The sequence below is a fragment of the Heloderma suspectum genome, chromosome 5, assembly GCF_057233095.1.
Source record: "Heloderma suspectum isolate Gila_16-S chromosome 5, 16-S_ref, whole genome shotgun sequence".
NCBI lineage: Eukaryota > Metazoa > Chordata > Lepidosauria > Squamata > Helodermatidae > Heloderma > Heloderma suspectum.
In genome coordinates, this window is record NC_139462.1 from 47,742,695 (window position 1) to 47,757,320 (window position 14,626).

General features: G+C 43.6%; 1 protein-coding gene across 14 annotated transcripts in view; it reads left to right on the top strand.

Moving 5' to 3' along the window:
* AFG2A (AAA ATPase AFG2A) overlaps window positions 1–14,626 on the top strand; it is a 281,537-nt gene that overhangs the window by 26,601 nt on the left and 240,310 nt on the right. The gene's annotated exons all lie outside the window — the stretch shown is intronic.

A 14,626-nucleotide genomic window follows, 5' to 3' on the forward strand; every position in this document is an offset into this window, starting at 1 on the left:
GGGGTGCCACAGCAGAAAAGTGCTTGTCTGTATTCATTGTAATAGGAAATGACAATTCTCTATCAAAGATGGCCTTTCCTTCTAATAATGAGTGGCAATTTGTTCAATTGTACATTATATCACACTTTTGCAAAAAATATTAAATATACTTGGGTTCAGATGACATGGAAGTATATTTACTTTTAATTGATCAGAAGGTAGCTAATAAAGTATGTTAGCAGTTGACAGCCTTATCAACCACTTGAATTCCACTTAGGGCACATCTCATTCGCATTATTTATTTATTTATTTATTGCATTTCTATACTGCTCCACAGTGAAAGCTCTCTGATTGGGTTACAGAAATTAAAACAAATACATAGAGGGAGCAATCCTATGGCCACTAGTCAGCAGCTAGACGGCCATAGGATATCTGGTTTTCTGAGAACCAACCTTGGAGCCCGTGCTCCGAGGTCAATTCCCAGAGAACCAAACTTCCCCCCTTCTGCACTGCCTTGCAGGCAGCACGGAACAGCCTCGTGCTCCATGCTCACAAGAGGAGTGTAGAGCGGCCAAAACAGGGCATTCTGGTGTTCCGGGGGGTGTTCTGGGGCGGGGAGGGCAGAAATTCTGGTATGACACATCCTGTGTGTCTGGTAGCCTCCTCCCCTGCTCCGCCCTTCTGCGGCTAGACAGCCGCAGTCGGCTGTCTAGCCCCAAATGCAAGACAGGAGGAGCGCGGAGGGAATGATCCCCTCCGTGCTTCTCCTGCCCTGCATTGGAGAGGCGGGCCCTCCAAGTTTGGAGGTGGCTGCCTATCTTTATTGGATTGCGCCCTAACAACATTAAATGATGTATCCACACTTTGTGTTTCCTGTTCAGCATATTAATAGGGTTAATTTTTCAAATTACCACCAACATAGATCAGTATAAGCAGGCTGTAGTCATGTTGGAGATAGAAAAATAGGTGTGGAAATACTTATTTTGGGCCAAACTCTGCTGACTGAAGAGTATGTAAGCAGTCAAGATAGCACAGCATTACTTAGCAGACTGAAACGGTACTCAAGCAGCAGTCCTGCTGTACACACCGTCTTCAGAGTAAATATGTGTAGGATTATGCTGTTTATTTTGTATAAAGTGAGTAAGATCTTGTTACAAATGAAAATGTTTTTCGTAATTTTATATACTGGCATATTGTCAAAACTCATACTTGAACAGACACAGAGGCCAGTTAACATTTTGACCCTTCTGTTGTATTTCTTCATCAATTATTGTACTGTGGTGACCTCTAGTGGTAGAAGATGGGTTTTCCTCTATAACTTTTGTGTTCCTAAGACTTCTTTAAAGCATATAAAATAAATAACAGAGGATCCTGTGTTACAGTGGACAGAATCTTTAGAGTTAAGAACTTAAAATAATAATAATAATAATAATAATAATAATAATAATAATAACAACAACAACAACAACAAATGTATTATATTCTATTTGAATGCTTGCTTTGCAAGCCTAGGCTATTTAATTGGTGTGTTCTGAGTTTGCAAAATATTAGATCTGATGATAGCATTCTAAAAAACAAAGCACCTATTTTCTTAATAGGTGCTTTGTTTTGAAATCTCATAGGATGGAAATATATGCTTCCTTCAAGCCATTTAATAAGTTTGCCCAGATTTTCCTAAATTATTTTTTATGTTGCAGGAAAGGCGCAAAGACCTATTGTCTGGAGAATGTAGGGAATTACCGCTCTGACTATAATCTGGGGAGGAAAAACATCTTGTTAAATATTACTTTTGTCTCCTGCCCCATACAAAAGATTAGCTCTTCCTTCTTTCCATTTATGTACTGGCGGGAGCAATCCTATCAAGGTCAACAGTCGCCTCCAACCCCAGGGGCGACCGCCTGTCCAGCGCAGGGTGGGAGGAGTGGTGAGGAGTGGATCTTCTCCTTGCTCCCCCAGCCCTGCTTTCGTGGCTAGACAGCCGATTTCGGCTGTCTAGCTGTGGGCCCTCGGAGCAGGGGAAGTGGCAGCTGGATGACACATAGGATGTGTCGTACCGGATTTCCAACTTCCCCGCCCTTGCCCACCCCTGGGAACGCCCCGTTTTTGCTGCTCTGTGCTGCTGTTCGGAGCGCAGGGCCATTCCGCGCTGCTTACGAGGCGGAGGTCGGTTCTCAGGGAACCGACCTCGGAGTGTGGGCTCTGAGGTCGGTTCCCAGGAACTGACCTATCCTATGTCTGTCTAGCTGCTAATTAGCCATAGGATTGCACCCTTAGATATGTTACTGTGTACCCTACCAATGCAGTGCTTTTGGATTGGAGTATAATTTCACTGTACAGAGTTGTTCGTGCCTTGCATGGATTTTCAGGGCAGGAATAGCTCAGTTCTCCTTAAACAAAATTGTCCCAACCTCATGCTTTAACTCCACACTTACCCCAGTGTCTTGCACTAGAATTGTTGTGTTTTGAAGTATTAGCAATTAAACAAGAGAGTGCTACAGTCAAGCACGTTCCTCTAAAGAGAAGGCTCTATATTGCACTGAAACATGCTGTCGGTTGAGACATCTCGCTTTCTTCTACCTCTTCCCTTCTGTCTCTTGCCACTTGTTCCCCTTCTATTACCCACTGGAAAACCTGCACTTTTTTGACTCTTTATAGGGAGCTTGCCATAGGACTATGGTCACCATGAATGGAAACTTGTCTTCTCCAAAGCATTGTTTGATCTTTGAGTGTCTTAAGCATGTATATATTTTGTGGGAAGACAATATACAAATAAATTGATGGATCCCTTACCTAAAGGGAATATTGCTATCTTAAGCTTGGTCCTTTTAAAGCAGGGGTGGCGAACACGTGGTCCTCCAGAGGTTGTTGGAGTGCAACTCCCATCAGCCATAGGCAGCATAGCCAGTGGCGAGGAATGGTGGGATGGCTACACATTTCCTGTCCCTATTTTAAAGGGGAGGGGAAAGATGCATATTCCACAAAATGTTTTAATGGGAGCAGGGCGGTGCAGGGAGAGAAGTACTAGCTTTAAATAGTATGCCTGGCGATAAAGTCTGTTGAAATCAACCATACATTTCCTAGCTCTCTACTGTTTTGGCAGGAGCTGATCTAAAAATTACTGTGAATGCAGTATTTTCAGGATTCAGCAAACAGCTGTATTTGATTTTACTATCCATGTGACTGCTACTGCTGAATGGTATTCTATCTATATTCTCCTAGGATCATGCTGCTGTTCTGATTACCTATTCTCAAAGCATTTTAGTTCACCAAATGTTTATAAGAATAGAGAGACCACCACTGGATTAAAAAAACCCCCCAGCATAACATGACATGTTAATTAGGCAGTGAGGATGTGAAAGGAATAAACAGTGCTGAATGTTATAAAATGCTTAGCAACATAGGCTTCCAAATATAGCATTTCATTATAAACTTATCCTTCTAAGGCTGCCTCTAGGTTTTGAGCAGGATGGATTATAAATATAACTTTATTTTTTTCAGGAACTGAGAAGGGCTGCCTTGTTTACAGTGAAAGGAAATACTGGCTTTAAACATGTTAATGCTTATCTTTAAGATGTTAGTGAGTACACTGTGCAGACTTTTAAAAATGCACGCAAATGCTGCAGGATAGACTAAATGAGGCAAGAAATAATCCATGCTTTTTGTCTTAAATAGTACTTCTCTTCAGGGCCAGCCTTAGGGGTGAGGCAAATGGGGCGCTTGCCCACGGCGCTAAACTGAAGGGGGTGCTAAGCTGAGCTTGGTGATGTGGTGTTTGTTGAGCGTTCTGTCTGCAGTAAGCTAGGGCCAACAAAAGCTGTAAGAGTCTTTAACTCCCCCCCTCCCAAGTTCTAGGTTATTTCTGTACTAGCTATAAAAAGTGAACTTCCATCAATTAGCTTTAAAGTATCTTCCTTTTTCAATTTTCAGTTTAATGTCATTTGTTCTAGATAAAAATCGGCAGGACATGGCTTTGCTTTGAGACGATGTTGCCATGCACGCTAAGAAATACAAATAAAGGGCTATAGATAATAATAGAAGAAATTGTAGCCTGTTTGTGGGGGACTGCCGAAGGCCTGCCTCACCCAGGGCCAGCCATGGTTATCTTGCAGTGGGTAACTCTGGAGATGCGGTGTCATGCTGTCATGTAAGACAAACACTTGTATTCTGTATTACATCAGCATTGAGTAGTTTGCCCTATTGGTTGTGCTGTCCAGTTGCACGGACCAGAATATAGAGAGAAATATGCACTGTTAATGGGATTTGTCAAGTTAACCTTTTCAGATGTTGTACTTCCTGGTCCCTTCCAGAACCTCTGAACCGCTCTTCAAATTCAGCCTGAGTTCAGAAGGCATTTTGGGGAATAGGTGTGAGAGAGCTGGAGGAAATCAAGGGAAAATGGCACACATGGTGTCACTTGTCCTTTTGAACAGCCAATACCTGAAATATTTTAAGGGGCTCTGCTCTTAGATATTTTTCTAAATTTTACAGAATTTAATAATCAAATCCAGCTCTGAGCTTTGACCAGATGGTGATATATATGCACGAGGCTCATGATGGTGGTGCAAAACATCCTCATTGTATAAAGGTGGGATATGAATGAGTGGAATATGTAAAATCAAGGCTGTTCCTTCTGTTCCCTGTCAACTCAGGCACTGTTGGCACTCTGTGCAGAGTCCTGAGCTGACAGTGTTGCAGTTGACATGGAATGTGCCAGAAGGCAACAGAGTATACAGTGCCTCGCCTGGCCTATTCCGCGGTTGCAGTTCCGTCTTGTATTCCTTGCAAGCTGGGTCAACCCTGTATGAAGATGTGTGCAGGCATTCTGTAATCCTTGAGGCTGAGGGAGGGGAGCGACTGTAGTCTGGATGGAGCCACTTGCAAACTGAGCCAAACATGTGCAGTTCAGGAATTGACGTTTGCACCAAGTAGGATGGTAATATGGTGGCTCAGGAACCCTCAGTCACATTGACCCATCCCATGATGCATTGTTTTGGTGGAAGGAAACTTTGCATAAAGCTGGCTTGAAACCTCCATCCCTTTGGTCATACTGGTCCTTCTGGTAGGCATCTGCCTCCTAAAGTAAAGGAGGGCATACTGTCCTGGAACTGCAGCATGAGCAGGTGATGGAAGCTGGGTAACTGGCATCTACGTAATTATACATTCATAACATTATTGCGAAATAGAGAGCACTTGAATGTGAATAGGTTTCAGAAATGCAAGCAATTTTTGTGGCTACTAGTCCTGATGGCTATATGCTACCTCCTGTATCAGAGACAAGATGCCTGTGTAAACCAGGTGGTGGGGAAATGAGCGAGAGGGTGTTATTGCACTTATGTCCTGCTTGTGGGTTTCCCGCAGGCAGCTGTTTGGCCACTGTGTGAACAGAATGCTGGACTAGATGGACCCTTGGTCTGATCCAGCAGGGCTCTTCTTATGTTCTTAGGTTGCCATTCTTTTTCAGAACATGCTTGTAAATCAGGGGTGGGCAACTTGTGACCCTGTAAATGTTGCAGGGCTGCAACTCCCAGCTGATGGGAGTTGTAGTTCAACATCTGGAGGGCCACATATTCCCCATCCCTGTAGTAAATCATTCCTAAAACTTCGCCTGGTTGAATTTGAGCAAATTGCAAGTATGAAGGGTTGCTTGGTTTATGTCGGCAAGTGTGGCATCAAAGAAATCATGCTAACAAGTGTTACACAGTATATGTTGGCTACTTTTTTATGTCCTAAACAACATGGAAATCAGGGTTGCAATCTGATGTAGACTTGCAGGGGAGCAAATCCCCTTGAATTCTGTAGGATTTCCAAGTAAGCAAGCACATAAAAAGATTGAAGGTCTGTGCCCTTGAAAGTAAGTAAGTACTGGAGCCTGCAGAGCTGTTTCTCAGGGATTACTTTGGTTGTGTTTGAAAGATGAAAATTACCTGCTTATTTTGACCTTTATGCATTTTTCCTACTCAAAATATTTTATTATTCCTCATACTGACTGCAAGAGTCATGGGTGCTTATATTACTTGCAAGTAAAGCTAAAACAACTAAAGGCTAAAAGAAGCATTCCTTTAAATGTATATCTAGCAGCTGTGGGGTTTTTTTTTTACTGCAGAGTAGGCAAAGGGCCCCCAATTTGGACCATAGCTTGGGGGGCAGGGGGGGCTTTTAAGGTAGGGATTGATTCCCCTGCACCTACCCTGGAGTAAAAATGAAAAAAGATATAGCTGCTAGACACACATTTAAAGTAATGTCTGTTTTGGTCCTAATATAGAAGTCACTTCTACAGGTTCTTGATTGTCTGTTAATAAACTCTTCACACTGGCAAAGTCCTGTTAAATCCTTCTTGAAAATGGAGTGAACATGAAGTGAAAAATCAACTCTTTTTTCCTCCTAGAATGTAATGTCCCAATATACCACTGCTTGTGTGTCCGCTTGCAAGGCATGATGGCTTTTGTTGACCAAAGTTGTAACATATGCTTGTGGGTTACTTTTTTAACAACATCAGTTCAGAGTAATTGCTTTTATGTAGAAGTAGTTACATCTGGATGTTGATGCTTGGGGGAACATGTGTAAGACAAGATGGAACAAGTTGATCTTCCACTCGTATCCAGAAATAATTATCCCCTCCCTTTGTTTTCCCCGTCTTAAATGAACAATGTGGAGGAAATGAGAAAAGTCAAACTTGGGCTATAATGCTAAGCACACGTACTATGGAACTAGCTGTCAGAGCCATGTGGGATATGAGCATATGCAGGAAGCATGAATGACTCTCATGCTTTCCAGTTGCACACTTTTTGGGGGGTTAATGTCCAAATGGGGACTTGAGCGTCTTCCCTCTGCAAAAATATATAAGCTGTTCACATATTGTGAGAAGATGCATCTTCCTTTAGAGGAAATGGGCAAGCCTCCATTTTGTGAGTTACTAATGAAATGCACACAGAAGCAGCAGAAGTGACTGTCTTATCATAAGGGTCATGTTCAAAGCCACTCCTAGAACTGCCATTTAACTATAAAAGCACCGATTCAGTAAGCCATTTTACTGATGTAGATGAGGTCGTATGAGTTCATTGGCCCCTTTTTTACTTTGCATAACCACAGTGTCCCTCCATGGTGTGTGAAACTCAGGGGGTCCCATTCTGCATGGGATTCTTCATGGCATTGGCTATTTATCCATAACCAAAGATACTTGGATGTATCTCCCTTCCTAGGTGTCCTTCTTGGCCTCACCAGTGCTTTTTTCTGAAATGGATGGGGTCACGCTATTATGGCTGTGTAGATGGCCCAATCATAAGAGCTGGTTCATCATCAGTTAAATGCTTGGGGTGGGATTCAAGCACCATCGACTGTAGTGGCACTTTGGGGCTGCTTAGATATTGCAAGTAAATGCACACATGTCTATTTTTGGGAGCACAGGCCAAGGTCGGAACACAGGTAGTGGTACCCATGTTATTGGAGAGAGGCAGATTAAAGAGCAAACATTACGCAGGCTTTTTCTTGCAAAAAGCAGTTGTAAATATTTTGAAAAAGGCCTCGTTGCAGATTTTGTGTGTGCATTTATTTGTCGATCTATTTGGATTTTAGCATAACTTATTCCTCAAAGTCTTGGAGTGATAGAATTCCTTGTTAAAAAATGGAACATATTTGTGTGGTCAGATTCTGCATTTATCCTCCATTTTCTACTTTTGTTCCACATATCTGTAACTAATTTGTAGCATTTTGTTTTCAAATGTTTCATTTAATTGTTGTTGTTCAGTCGTTCAGTCGTGTCCGACTCTTCATGACCCCATGGACCATAGCACGCCAGGCCTTCCTGTCCTGCGCTCTCTCCCGGAGCGTGCTCAAGTTCATATTCATTGCATCCGTGATGCTATCTAGCCATCTCATCCTCTGCCGTCCCCTTCTCCTTTTGCCTTCAGTCTTTCCCAGCATCAGGGTCTTTTCCAGGGAGTTTTCTCTTCGCATTAGGTGGCCAACATATTGGAGCTTCAGCTTCATTATCTGTCCTTCCAATGAGCACTCAGGGTTGATTTCCTTTAGGATGGACTGATTTGACCTCCTTGCAGTCCAGGGGACTCGTAAGAGTCTTCTCCAGCACCACAGTTCGAAAGCATCAATTCTTCGGCGCTCAGCCTTCCTTATAGTCCAGCTCTCACAGCCATACATTACTACTGGGAAAACCATAGCTTTGATTAGACGGACCTTTGTTGGCAAGGTGATGTCTCTGCTTCTTACTATGCTGTCTAGGTTGGCCATAGCTTTCCTCCCAAGGAGCAAGCGTCTTTTAATTTCATGGCTACAGTCACCGTCTGCAGTGATCTTGGAGCCCAAGAAAGTAAAATCTGTCACTGCTTCCATTTGTTCCCCTTCTATATGCCAGGAAGTGATGGGGCCAGATGCCATGATCTTTGTTTTTTTAATGTTGAGTTTCAAACCAGCTTTTGCACTCTCCTCTTTCACCCTCAACAAGAGGCTCTTTAGATCCTCTTCGCTTTCTGCCATTAGGGTGGTATCGTCTGCATATCGGAGGTTGTTGATAATTCTCCCAGCAATCTTAATTCCGACCTCTGATTCATCCAACCCGGCATTTCTCATGATGTATTTAATGGTTTGCCTTGGATTCGTACTGAGATCATTCTATCATTTTTAAGATTGTACCCCAGTACTGCTTTTCCCACCCTTTTGTTGACTATGAGTGCTACTCCATTTCTTCTAAGGGATTCTTGCCCACAATAGTAGATACGATGGTCACCTGAATTAAATTCGCCCATGCCTGTCCATTTTAGTTCGCTGATTCCCAAGATGTCGATGTTCAATCTTGCCATCTCATGTTTGACCACCTCCAGCTTACCTTGATTCATTGATCTGACATTCCAGGTTCCTAAACAATATTGTTCTTTACAGCATCGGATTTTCTTTTCACCACCAGACACATCCACAGCTGAGTGTCCTTTCGGGTTTGGCCCAGCCGCTTCACTCTTTCTGGCGTTACTTGGAAATACCCTCTGCTCTTCCCCAGTAGCTTATTGGACACCTTCCGACCTGAGGGGCTCATCTTCCGGCGTCATCTCTTTTAGCCTTGTGATACGTTCCATGGGGTTTTCTTGGCAAGAATACTGGAGTGGGTTGCCATTTCCTTCTCCAGTGGACCACATTTTGTCAGAACTCTCTGCCATGACCTGTCCGTCTTGGGTGGCCCTGCACGGCATAGCTTATGGCTTCACTGAGTTACGCAAGCCCCTTCGCCACAACAAGGCAGTGATCCATGAAGGGGTTCATTTAATTAGACCCACATTAATCCAATTATGTGTTTGGATCTGTGTTCCTTTGAATTTGGGCTGACCCTTCCGTTTAGTTTTTTCCCCCTTTTAAAATCTGTTCCTGCCAGTTTGCTTTCTGTGTTTACATGCCATAGGTGGTTAACAATATAGATTCTCACTAAGCCTTTTGTTCACATGCAATGGCTCACATGTAAGAATTTGCAATTCCCCTTTTTGCCTATTCCTCTGTTTTTGGTTCTGTCTCAGACAAGTTCTGTAGTCCCATTGGAGCATTTTGCTATGAAGGCCTTGAAGATTTTTTTTTGTTTCTTACCTAAAATTGTATCTATCAAAGCATTCTGCAACTTAACAGTGGGCAGTAAAGCAGCCTTCCCCCATCATGAGTCCCTTCAGATATTTTGGAGTACAACCCATAATCCCTCACCATTGCCCATGGTGTCTTGGGCTGATGGAGGTTGTAGTCCAAACACCTAAAGGGACTTAGGGTGGAAAGGGCTGCTTTAGACTGAGTTTCTCTGTAACTAGGTGTCATGACAGATGCGTGGCTGGTCCTCAGATCACCGTTGGCTGGTTCACATGACACGGCCGCCATTTTGAATATCCAGCCGCCAATTGGGGCTTGGGCCATGTCATGCGAACCTGGCTAGCATGGGTTATGCGAGGGTTAAATAACCCTCATATAACCCTCAATTAGTGGTAGTTAGACACAGGAAGGAAAGGCAGCTCTTGGGTGTCTCTTGGCAACTCTATGTTGCTACTGTGGACATTGGTCATGCACTGAGAACTGTTGCTTCTGAAGCTGAAACCAGGCAGTGACAAATAGGCAGTAGGTACTGCCAGCAGTATGGGTTGAAATGAATCTGAACAAAGCTGTTCTTATAGCGAATAGCTGTATAACTGCTTCCTGATGAGCACAACTTGAAATTTGGCTCATGCTTCCTGTACCTCCACAGAAGTCTAGAAGCGAGTTGAATAATGGCATGGCATGGCATATGTGGCTTGATATGATGAGGAGCATGCTCATGTGGGAATACTTTACCACAAGCACAACTCCGTGCCTTCATGCCATGACAATTTGATGGTGTGAATTTACCCCAGACCCTGTCCACATCATCAGGCCGCAACAACTACAACTGAACCTACACAGCCTGATTCGCTGGTGCTCTGGGTGGCTCAGTTGGAACTATATCAACAGCAATGTTTTTATTTTCCCTGGTATTTCAATTTTTTTACAGCTTAACGTTTGTATGGGTTTTAGCTGGTTGATGAATTGCTTTATCCCTCTCAATGTTATGGCTTTTATGTTTTTTTATTATATTGCTGAAGTTTGCTTTATCTTTGTATGTTGCCCTGGAACTCACTTTTGTGGGTGAAGGGTGGTCTAGAAATTCTTAAACTTTTTTTTCTCCTTAAAAGTATGCGACTCAAGAATTCCTTCTATGCCAAGTTCATTGGGGAAACCCAGTTTAAGATGTGTTCATTACTTGGACATTATTTTGAACATGTGGAAAGGATGTATGTTCTATTATGAATTAGCTGTGAAAGCAATAAAAGATTTGTCCTGTTCATACAAGTATAACCCTTAGGTCCTTTGCAACCTGTACATTGCAAGTTCAGTTGACTAAACTACTGCATGGAGGCACAAGTAACTTACAGTCCTTCATGAATAATCTAGTATTTGCTGAAACATGCCTATTGGCCTGAACAGATGTTATGGCAAGGCTTAGAAGGGGGAAAACAGATTAATTTCATTTCCAGGAGTTCTATTACATAGGATTCTTTTTCAAAAAGAACGACTGTACACACTTGCTTTATTGCCAAGGCAGTGTGTCAGGAGGATTATTATTCTCTAGTCTAAAACTATTCACAGCTGAAAATAATTGCAGTGAAAGAAAAAGGCCAACAATGAGGAGAAATAATTCATTAGCTCAAGTGTTTTGTTAGATGTTATCCAAATAAAAATTAAGTTCAGGTTGAGAGAAAACATACAAGTATCAACATTGCTATTGCCTCACCATATTCTATGGGCAGGGATGGGGAACCTGTGGCCCTCCAGAGGTTGTTGGACTCCCACGTTCTTCAGCCCCAGTCAACATCACCAATGGGTGGGGAGTTGTATTCCAGAAGCATCTGGAGGGCCACAGGTTCCCCACCCCTGCTATAAGAAACTCAAGTCAATACAGTCAACATTTACAAGGTGCTTTTACATGCGCAGATACATGCGCAAAATTATCTAGGAACAACTCCATTTTCTCTCCCGTTGAGGCATCCCTCTTGCACTGAAAAGCGTGTTATCATACTCGATAAGATTCATGACACAATAATTTTGCTTCAGTCTAACTATTGCAGATAGTTTTCCAGAACTTGAAGAAATCTGACCAACCCTTGCCAGTGCCAGTTCCAGGTTTTTGAGGGCCCTCAGGCAAGATGCCCTTAATGGGCCCCCTCCCTCAGTGAATCTACCTTCTTACCACCAGTGTCACCAGCTGCTACTGCGCCTTATCCTCTTCCTTATTATTGCTACTACTTGCTTGCTTGACAAGCAGACAGCCAGTGAGCAAGTTGGAAGTGACATCTGCCCCTCCTCCTTCTCACCAACGATGTTCACTGGGCCAGAGTAAGAGGCAGGTGAATAAGCAGGTTGTAATAGTGAAGAGCAGGAGCAAATCCAAAGGGCTCTTATAAGTGAGCCCTCAGCTGGTGCCCAACAATGCCTACCTTTGAAGCTGTTCCTGACTCTTGCTCTTCATGGCTTGTGATTGTCAGGGTGGACACTGAGCCCATAGAATCCCAGAGTAGTTCTGATTCTGAGGAAGAGGAGTCGCTCCTGGGAGCGGAGCACGCTCCTCTTTCCCAGGGCCAACAGCTGACGGAGATTCCTCCCACCAGCATTCCTAGCTTAGATAGCAGTCCTGGGAGTGACAGAGCTCGGGAAGCAGACTTGATGGACGCGCGACGCCAACGCAGAGAGCGGCGCCAAATGGAGGGCACAGAAAGGAGGCGTAGTGCCCGGTTGGTGCGCAAACAGCGGCTGCGCCCAGAGGATCCAAGGGAAAAGGGGAGGGACTCTCCCTAGTCCTTAAGTTCAGGGGTCTGCCAGTAATTCCCTTTCAAACGGGGACCAACTGTTCCAACGTAGGGCATAGGTACTCTGCTGCTCATATCTAGTTGCTAACGGTAGAGTTGTTAAGTTGTAAAAGGGGAATAAAGCTTTGAAAAGAATCCATTTGTCTGTGTCTGGACTTGACTACTGGATTAGACTGAGAGAGGCCTCCAAGGAGCCCTTGACAGTGATATACAGCTGGCAGAGTGGAAGGGACTGACTGGGTGGCTCAGAGAATGGTTAATGCCTCTTTAAGGGAGGGGCTGGTGTCTAAGGCTTTGAAAGAGGCTGTGGTGCATCCACTCAAAAATCCCTCCCTGGATCCTGAGGTTTGTGATAACTACCACCTAGTCATAAATAACCCTTTCTTAGGTGAGGTTCTTGAGAAGGTGATGGCTGGGCAGCTCTAGGAGTACCTGGAAGAAGTTAATTATCTTGACTCATTTCAGTCTGGCTTCAGGCCCAGGTTTGGCACTGAATCGACCTTAGTTGCCCTGATGATTGACCTCTGCTGGTACGGGATAGGGGAGTGTGTCCCTGTTGATTCTCCTGGACCTCTCAGCAGCTTTTGATACTGTTGACCATGGTAGCCTGCTGGATCTATGTTGGGGGTTGGAGACATGGTGAAATGGTGGCTCTGCTCCTATCTGCAGGGTCCTTTCCAGAAAGTGGTGTTGGGGGACTTCTGCTCAACCTCACAGCAGTTGTCTTATGGCATCCCGCAGGGTTCTGTCACCTGTTCTTTTTAATATCTATATGAAACCATTAGAAAGGTCATTGGGGCATTTGGGGTGTGTAGTCAACAATATGCTGATGATACTGAGCTCTGTTTCTCCTTGTCAGGTGGGGCTGTGCGGGTGCTGGATCAGTGCTTAGAAGCAGTCATGGGCCGTATGAGGGCCAATAAATGTAGACTGAATCCTGACAAGATGGAGGCTCTCAGGAGGCCACCAGGTTGTGGAAGGCTGATGTAACAGCATTCATTATTAGTGTATTCCGTATACATCCTCCCTTCAATCCAGCAAAGGAGATTTGCCTGCTAAAGCAGGTTTTCTGTGGTGATTCCTACTTTCCGACACTAGAAGTGGTGGCTGTCATGGGTTTTTCCCCCGTGACTTGAGCAACGTTTTCAAGTTAGGGGACTGGTTCTTTATGACATCCACAGGCCCAACCTCTGGCTCCCCCCTCCCCCAATTTTGGCCAAATCATTGTATTCTTCTCAAAACAGTTGCTGCGGGGGCCGTTGTAAAAGGTAACAGGGTGCCTTTGGTCTCACTGTAATTTGAGAACTGCCCGAGAACCAGTGTTGACACAGGGTTCTGTTATCCTACATCCTTTCTAACTTTTGGGGAGACTTCTTTCTATATTCTTGCTTTAGTACTGAAGCAGGACTCCTGTAGATAGGCACCCTGGAAAAGCCACCCATCGGTGTGAGGGCAATAATCATGTCACATATGGAATAACGTAGGTAAACACAGCAACTGGCAGTAACTCTTTTGCAGAGGCTACACGGACTCTGTAAGAGAATTAACAAATAGGTTCTTGTTTGTTTAATTAGGCTCTTGGTTTGTAAATGACTGATGATGACTTGTTTTAAGTAAGAGTTGCAAGAGAAGTCAAATAATTGGTCAGTGGTAAGAGAACATGATTATTCACGAAGGCTCCAGAAAGAGGTGCTATCTGATATGTAACTGTGTGCTCAAAGCCAACTTACAATGCAGGGTAAAGGCTGTATCCAATCCAAAACCTGCTGCAAAAACCTCAGTCTTAAAAACTTCCTTTGTATTGACCACATGCCTGCTATTTTCTGAAATGTAGTTTAAACAAAATGTGAGTTTGTTACATGGGATTTGTGCTGTCTCACAAATTAGAAGTCTGATTTAGGCAGTGATTTTGTTTTGGTTTACTTCCTCCTTTAAAGAAGAGCTACATATATTTATCTTCCTGGCGAGGTACCAACATGATCCTTTTCTGGCAAATGATGCAACTGATGTTTAAGTTCAAGGGTCAGTGGGGAGGGCCGGAACAAATGATGTTAACAAAATGAGGAAACAGAAACAACTGGGGTCTTGCGTTCCATGTGTCTTTCATTATTGCTTTATTGTAAAATATTGTTTCGATTAAACACTGACCTGTATAATGGTGCGTGCATGGTCATACCTTATAAATTCAGAGTTTATTTTTGAAAATGCTGACTTTGCTTATCTCTGGGGTTGTTGTTTTTAGATTCTAGCTGCTTTGTTGCTAACCTGCAAAACTCTGGGTTGGAGCCAGA